This window comes from Macrobrachium nipponense, chromosome 19, assembly GCF_015104395.2.
Source record: "Macrobrachium nipponense isolate FS-2020 chromosome 19, ASM1510439v2, whole genome shotgun sequence".
In the NCBI taxonomy this organism is placed as follows: Eukaryota; Metazoa; Arthropoda; class Malacostraca; order Decapoda; family Palaemonidae; genus Macrobrachium; species Macrobrachium nipponense.
In genome coordinates, this window is record NC_061088.1 from 77,754,282 (window position 1) to 77,762,319 (window position 8,038).

At 37.4% G+C, this 8,038-nt stretch overlaps 1 long non-coding RNA gene across 2 annotated transcripts in view; it reads right to left on the reverse strand.

Moving 5' to 3' along the window:
- Positions 1 to 7,238, reverse strand: part of LOC135213059 (uncharacterized) — a 55,445-nt gene extending 48,207 nt beyond the window's left edge. For both annotated transcript variants that reach the window (XR_010314067.1, XR_010314068.1), the window contains exon 1: positions 5,696 to 7,238. This is a non-coding gene — a long non-coding RNA (uncharacterized LOC135213059). The remainder of the gene's footprint in view (positions 1 to 5,695) is intronic.
- Between the last annotated feature and the right edge of the window lie 800 nt (positions 7,239 to 8,038).

The following is an 8,038-nucleotide window of genomic DNA, read 5'->3' on the forward strand; positions in this document are numbered from 1 at the left end:
TCGCCATGTATAATTGATGACGAGCTAATGGAGCCTACTTATTCTCGACAAAATTTCGCATCATGTATAATCCGACCCCAATTTATTGATGAATGCTTTGGAATCCTTATGTTCGATGATGCAATATTACTTACTTCCAGATGAAGCACTGCTTCAAAATAAAGTATAAAGTTCAATAAAAAAAAAACACACAAAAATAAGGAATGTTATTAAAACCCTCGACTGTAAAACTTGCAAACGGGTATCCATGTGAACTGCTGGGATACACAAATTCGTGGCTTAAAAGTGTTTTTTTTTTTTTTTTTTTTTTTTTTTTTTTTTTTTTTTTTTTTTTTTTAGTGCCGCTCTAATTTTCGTTTTCACTTAAAGAAACACGGAAGTAAGTAGAAACCAATAACTGGTTATATCATATTTCTTGTGTTTACTTGCCCTCCATATTGACTAAATGTCATTAAGACAATAACTGTAAATATAATTAAGACAATGACTCACCCCAAATAAATATTCGTCCAAGAAAACGACACCCGAACTTTGCTGGGGCTCATTAACTAGGAATGATCAAGCAAAAGTACTCGTATCAATTGTACCATGGCCTTATCGTTCCAAGTTCTTCCGCTTCTCCCCAGTTTCTCGAGTCCACTCATTCTTTATGAACTCAATTCCACTGAGCTAGATCTCTGTCCCCCAACGCCACCTGGTCATTTATCATTAACCTGCTACAGCAAAAAGATAACCAACCGGAGGATGGCAATCATTAATTGAAATCTAATTCCGAACTAAATTGAAATCGTTTTTTTAATAGGAGAGAGAAAAGGGCTCTCTCTATCTTTCTATTTTTTTTTTTTTGGGAAGGGGCATGTTTGACAACAGATGAGCTCCATCAATATCTAAGATGATCTACACACCAAGACGTGCCGTTTCAAACCAAGAATGGTCTTACACAAATAAAAAAAGTATTTAATGCAAGTTACAGATCATATCGCGCTTGCTATGCTACAATGCTCCAGATAAACCTTTACCTTTCCCCCTCTAAATCTTCACCCCTTTACTCTCTCTCTTCGTCCTTCCACGCTCCGCAATCCTCCACCATTTGGCAAGGTCAGGAAATCATGTGCATAAAATGAGGCCTGTAACGTCAACGCTTTTGTGCTGGACTCTCGGAATACAAACAAAGGGTCTGCCAGGCAGCTGGCCTGGGAAGCGAATATAGAAGATATAACTGTGACTAAAGGCACGTCCACACGGTCGAGCTGTGTTCGATGTGACGTCAGAGGCAGAGAAACCGCGGATAAAGGTTGAGACTTTTCCCGCTTCTGACGTCACATCGAGCAAAGTTAGTCGGGCAAAGCTCGACTGTGTGGGCGGGGCTCAAGAGGAAGGAACGATAGGGAACAACAAGATTTATATAAATAAATAAATAAATAAACAAATAATGGGTTCCACTTACACATATTCCTAAATATTAAACGCAAATCCTACTTGTTAAAAATGCAGTTTTCTAATTACATTTTAATCCTGGACTTGAAACCATGAGAAGTTAATACTGAGGTTTTAACCGCATCAAGATTTAAAATCGAATCTCAACCCGCCAGTTGAGGTGTAATCAATGTTTAATTCGGTTTCTTTTCCGAATGTATGTTATATGTGTATATATATATGTGTGTGTGTGTATATCTATATATATCTATATATATATATATATATATATATATATATATATATATATATATGATATATATATATATATATATATATGAATATATATATCTATATGTATATACTATATATATATATATATATATATATATATATATATATATATATATATATTATGTACCTATATACGTATAATATATATAATATATATATATATATATATATATATATATATATATATATATATATTATATGAGCCAGATACATTTCACATTCCTTCACATATATACTATACAGCACTAAAATTCAAATTCCTATATTATTTCAAACGAAGACGTGACATGCAGCAGCAGCAAGCCCAGACACGGTGCATGTTTGAATACCTTTCCCACGCAGCATGTGACGTTACACGGCCGTTACTGCATAAATAACGTCAGTCGCTCAGAGATCTTCCCCTCTATGAAAACATTTCCCTATCACTGAATATCTCAAATGCTTCACTACATAATTGCAACTGTAGAAATTGTGTAGTTCTATTAACCATCTCACTATAACTTGGCAATTGGGATAATGTCTATTTATTTCGAATCTGTCCATCATGAGGCAGGAGGTCACTTAAGTTAAGGAAAACAATATTCGCTTGGAATTCAGCAGCGACATGGAGTAAGTTCACACGCTATGATGATGTTTTTGAGTCAAAAGTATGGCAAGCTACCTACATGCACACATAGAGACAGAAACAAATACATACACACACACATATATATAATCACATGTATATTATGTATTATATATATACACACACACACGTTCCTGTGAACAAGGGGTGGCTCCAGAAAAGGGAGGAAAGAAAATAGTCATTACCATCTTCATACATGGATGAACACCCTGTGTGGGAAACATTCAAAACATTATCCGCTTCATAGACCTACACTTATTATGCCCATTCCTTTCATGCACTCTCTCTTCTCTCTCTCCTTCTCTCCTCTCTCTCTCTCTCTCTATCTCCTCTCTCTCTCTCTCTCTCTCTCTATATATATATATATATTATATATATATATAAAGCCTCTCTCTCATTATATATATATATATATATATATATATATATATATATATCTATATATATATATAAAATATATATATATATACACACACACACTGTATATATATATATATATGCATATATGCATATTACCGCAATAAGTTCTTTCCTCCGATACAAAAAGGCTACGAAAAAAGCTAAAGCAAGTTTCTCCTTCTTTCTCAGGTAATCAAGAATAGAATGAAAACCTGTGGAGTAATTCTTCTCTAGATCATCCAATATCTTGACAAAAAAGTCCCATCATCAGTTTGCTGACGGCCCATACGCACGCGGGCGCACACACACACACACACACACAATCCACACGAGCATCTAGGATATTACGTCCCTCCAATCACATTTAGCTCGAAAATGAAGTGCTTGGAATATGCCTACTTTCAAGAATGATGGAGCAGGAAGTGCGTAGTTAACTAGGCCCATGTACGCCTAGCTTTGAAAATAATTCACAAATCACAAATACTTGACTTGATAAGACGATTATCCTCGGCAAGTGTGTGTGTGTGTGTGTGTGTAAAACACTGTGTTATAACTTGTCTTTTGAGCTGAAGTTTCAAGCAACAATCCTATTTCAACTCTGGTTGCAACAAACCCCAATCTACAAACTAAATGGTGCCTAATTCACTGATAGGGCCAAGTTGGCACTACATCCTTTACATGAACCACAACCTGATCGGTCTACCCCTGTAGAGTTCAACACATTTCTCCATGCCGATGAGGGAAGCATTCCAACCAATGGACTGCGAGGCGAACACACTAGCGCGCGCGCACAGACACACACACAGACTTATATGCAGTCTAATACATTTCTAACGTAAATGACGGAGAGCTTCATTTAGCATTCCTTAACATCAAGAAAAAAAAGCGAAAAACAACACGACGAGAATAAGCGTAAATGTAAAGTAGTACTTCACCTTGCTATCTTGTCGTTCAAACAGAGACCCCATAAACCGGTTCCTGGTTTAAAGTCCACGTCAGTCCCTAACCGTCAAATGGCGTCGGGTAGGTAGATGTCTCGTAGAGTGAGTCGCTTACTAGGCCACTGGATAGCGCAGTGTTCTGTGCATTATTTCAAAGCTGACACGATGCAACAGCATCACTCAAGAGCAGCATATAGCATGTGATGCATCATTCATGTGTGACACGGGGAGGTAGCCCTCTGAACAAGGCATGATCCATTCGGAGTTTATTGTCAAGGTCTGTAAGGGGTCTTGAATTCTGGACTAACAAGGAGTGGCAACAAAGGGAATTCCTTCCCCTCTTTCCGGGAAAGTGTTCAGCATAAGAACATGTGAGCCATAAGATTTATTCTGCCCAAAAAAATAATGAACACTAAGCACATATGGAGAAAAAACATTTAAGATTTTCCTTGAAAAGACTACCAGCCTCAAGAATAATACCCCCCCCCCTTTTTTTTTTTTTTTTTTTTTGCAAACATGTAGTATTAGTTTCTCATATAATTATGCTTTGCATATTCCCTTGAATAATCATCACTCTTTGCTCTATCTCTTGTCTCTATGTACAATCCAAGGGCAATACGTGAAAAGTTAGTTGTATTAGCATAGGCCTAGTCATAACTACACGAAGGTACAGTAATAAATAAGCCATGTATGCTACCCACTAACTGGAAATGCAACATATTGGAAAAAACTTAAAATACACATATATTCCTACATAATTTATGCATTTATGAGGGCCAGTGTCGAGAAAGGGTGGCCTGAGCTGGACGACGGCAAGTCTAAATGTGCTCTTAAAGCATTATATAGTACCTAAAAAAAAAAAAATGTAATACACGGAAAACAAACATATGCATACACACGCATTCTTCCATCTTGCATACATAAATAGGGGCCAGTGATGATAGTGTCTAGCCCAGGCTGAACGACGGCATGTCTATATGTGGGGCTTGTTATAGTTTTCCATTAACTAGCCTATATATATATATATATATATATATATATATATATATATATGCATGCATACACCCCGTAGTACTAAAGGTTCTTTGCAGCGTCCCTTCGGCCCCTAGTTGCAACCTCTTTCATTCCGATACTGTACCACCATTCGTATTATCTTTATTCCATCTCACTATCCACCCTGCTAACTACTATCTCATAGTCCAACTGCGAGGATTTCCTCCTGTTACACCTTTCAAACCTACCTACTATCAATTTCCTCTCCAGCGCTGCAAGACCTCTTGGGTACCAATGCTTGGCCTTTGGTCTAGTCCCTATGTTCCATTCCATTCCTATACATGCATCTTGCATACTTACACAGAGGGAAGTAGTGTGTGTGAGACTGATCCCTGGATCTGGATGCAACGCGATGAGTCTACGTTTTGATCTTTAAGTGCTGCTCGAGGAGCAAAAGCCCGTGTTGACATAACGCCAACTTTATCACAAACAGGTGTAAATGAGGAATATACCGTGGGCAACCTTCATAAAGACTGTTTTCATTATAGAGCTAAAAGGTAAAGCAAGGGATAAAAAAAATAAAAAAAGTTCATTATGCATCCGATGAAACGATAAAAAAAAAGTCTTGCAGAGCTCCAGAAATAGGGATGCTCATGAAGTCAAAACAACTCATAATACGCCCACTAGCGTAATAAGAGGCTTCTCTCTCTTCTCTCTCTCTCTCTCTCTATCTGTCTCTATCTAATATATATATCATATATATATATACATATATATATATATATATATATATATATAGTATATATATATATATATATATATATATATTATATATATATATATATATATATAGATATATATATAATTATAAAATTGAAAATGGTCACGTCTGCACAATGTATGTATTTACGTGTCACGAGTTTTTCGAAAACTGTTATATTATATGTACTAAAGTTGATGAATAGAACGAGTAAAATTAAATAAGATCGAATACCTTTACTGTAAAAGGCGTTGTTTTAACACTTACCAAATCGGCGGCAGCACCTCATCCTACAAGTGCTTGCTGCAGAAGTGCTCCCATGATGTCATTCGGTTCCGCAGCGCTGCCCTAGTATCCAAAACAAGAGCTCTGCCGAAGTGTTGCCCTTGGTATTCCAACTATGCGCTTCCAAAGTGCTGCTCTGGTATCTGCAACATACGCTTTCCCAAAGTGTTGTTCTGGTATCTCCAATATACGCTTTTCCAAAGTGTTGCTCTGGAATCTCCAACATACGTTTTTCTAAAATGTTGCTCTGGTATCTCCAACATACGCTCTTCCAAAGTGTTGCTCTGGTATCTCCAACATACGCCTTTCCAGTGTTGCTCGGGTATCTCCAACACACCAAGCTTTTCGAAAGTGTTGCTTTGGTATCTCCAACATTAGCCCTTCCAAAGTGTTGCTCTGGTATCTCCAACATACGTTTTTCTAAAGTGTTGCTCTGGTATCTCCAACATACGTTTTTCTAAAGTGTTGCTCTGGTATCTCCAACATACGCCCTTCCAAAGTGTTGCTCTGGTATCTCCAACATACGCCCTTCCAAAGTGTTGCTCTGGTATCTCCAACATACGCTTTTTCAGTGTTGCTCTGGTATCTCCAGCATACGCTTTTTCAAAGTGTTGCTCTGGTATCTCCAACATACGCTTTTCCAAAGTGTTGCTCTGGTATCCGCAACACAATTTTCCAAAGTGTTGTTGCCCTGGTATCTACATCAGATATTCATCACCGAGTCGTTCCAAGTTGCCCCTTATGCATATACGGACTAATCTTTACATTTAAGCTACACTGACTACTGCTCAGGAATACATGTCACGTTTCTCTAACACGAATGTCAATAAGGGGAGGAAGCTTTCGTCATCAGTTAAATACAATACACAACAATTTGGACAAGTTAGTCAACGCCGGTCGGCAGGTCTGTACTAGACTTGCAATCACTTTCTTCCTTGAGCCTACGTAGGTATTAGCTTTTGTTTACCTGTCCCACATATTACGATATCGTTTAATCCCTCAGAATGACTTGTGGTCTTAATAGTGTCAATATATCCCTAATAGCCATTTTTACCTTGATACAACAACCACTTTTACAAAAGATGCCATGCTTGTGAGCTACATAGGCCTAAGTTTTGAAGGCACCTGTTGCATGAAGTTTTGCTTGGCATTTCCAAATTTACTTTGATTATTTTAGATTAGGTTAACCATTTTCTGCAACTAAACTATTCAAATTACCAGTGGTCATGAAATATATTAAAATTGTCATTTTCAGTACGGTTTTTTAGCTTTGCAGCCATTCTTGGATAAAAACGTGGCCATCTTGCGAAGATAGGGCGGGACAAACGTTCGACATCATTTGCGTTTTCGTTAGAGCCTTCTTCGTTTCTTATTTATTTACTCTAAAAACAGTATTACTGTCAATGATCTTCACCCCACGCTAACCTCCCCACCACCAAACACCCTTTAATAAACAAGAAAGTAAAAAAGTCACAAATTAGCACTCGAACCACGCGCCGTTCACTTCCACTCGACATAAACGTCCCGTGACTGTACTACCACTACTAGCCCCAACACCGACATCACCCCTGCTACTCTTGTCAGGATAGTTAAGTCTTCTAAAACGGCCGTTAATGAGCCGATGTTCCAGTATTGAAATAATCAGAACTCTGGAGCGTAATTTCTATGAAATATAAAATATATTTGTTTCGTATCAGCAGCTGGTTATTATAACTATTTGGAATCATAAGCGTTCCGGATATGTTACTTTGCTATAATTGCCCATCTTCTTTGAATGTAAGTTCGGTAGCTTTGAAGCGCGATTTCCATGAAGTCTTAAATGAAATATGTGTTGCGTATCTTCAGTCGAATACCATAATTATTCGAATCATAAGCGTTCCGGTTGTTACTTTGTTATAACTGCTTAATAGTCTGTGAATATTAGCTTAGATGTTGTCCATTTCATCTTCCGAGTTTTTCCCATTGCAGCGCACAACTGCATACTCTGCCAATACTTATCATTGTTGTGTGGACGTTATAGATGAAGACCAAGTCATTGTAATCTCTAGTACCAACTATATTTGTTTGTACCTTGGATATTACGTATGCAAAGTCATCAAAGTGCAACTTTGAATGCTAAAATGATTTACGAAAATAATGGTATACTAGGTGGTATGTAAAATATATAAGGTAAAGGTTACTGAAACCTAGTGAAACCGCCAAGTAGGATGTTCAAACGGGCTTGTGTTTTCTAAAATATATGAGGTAAAGGCTACTTAAACCCAAGTGAAACCGCTAAGTAGGATGTGCAAACGGGCTTGTGGTTTCTAAAATATATGAATAAAA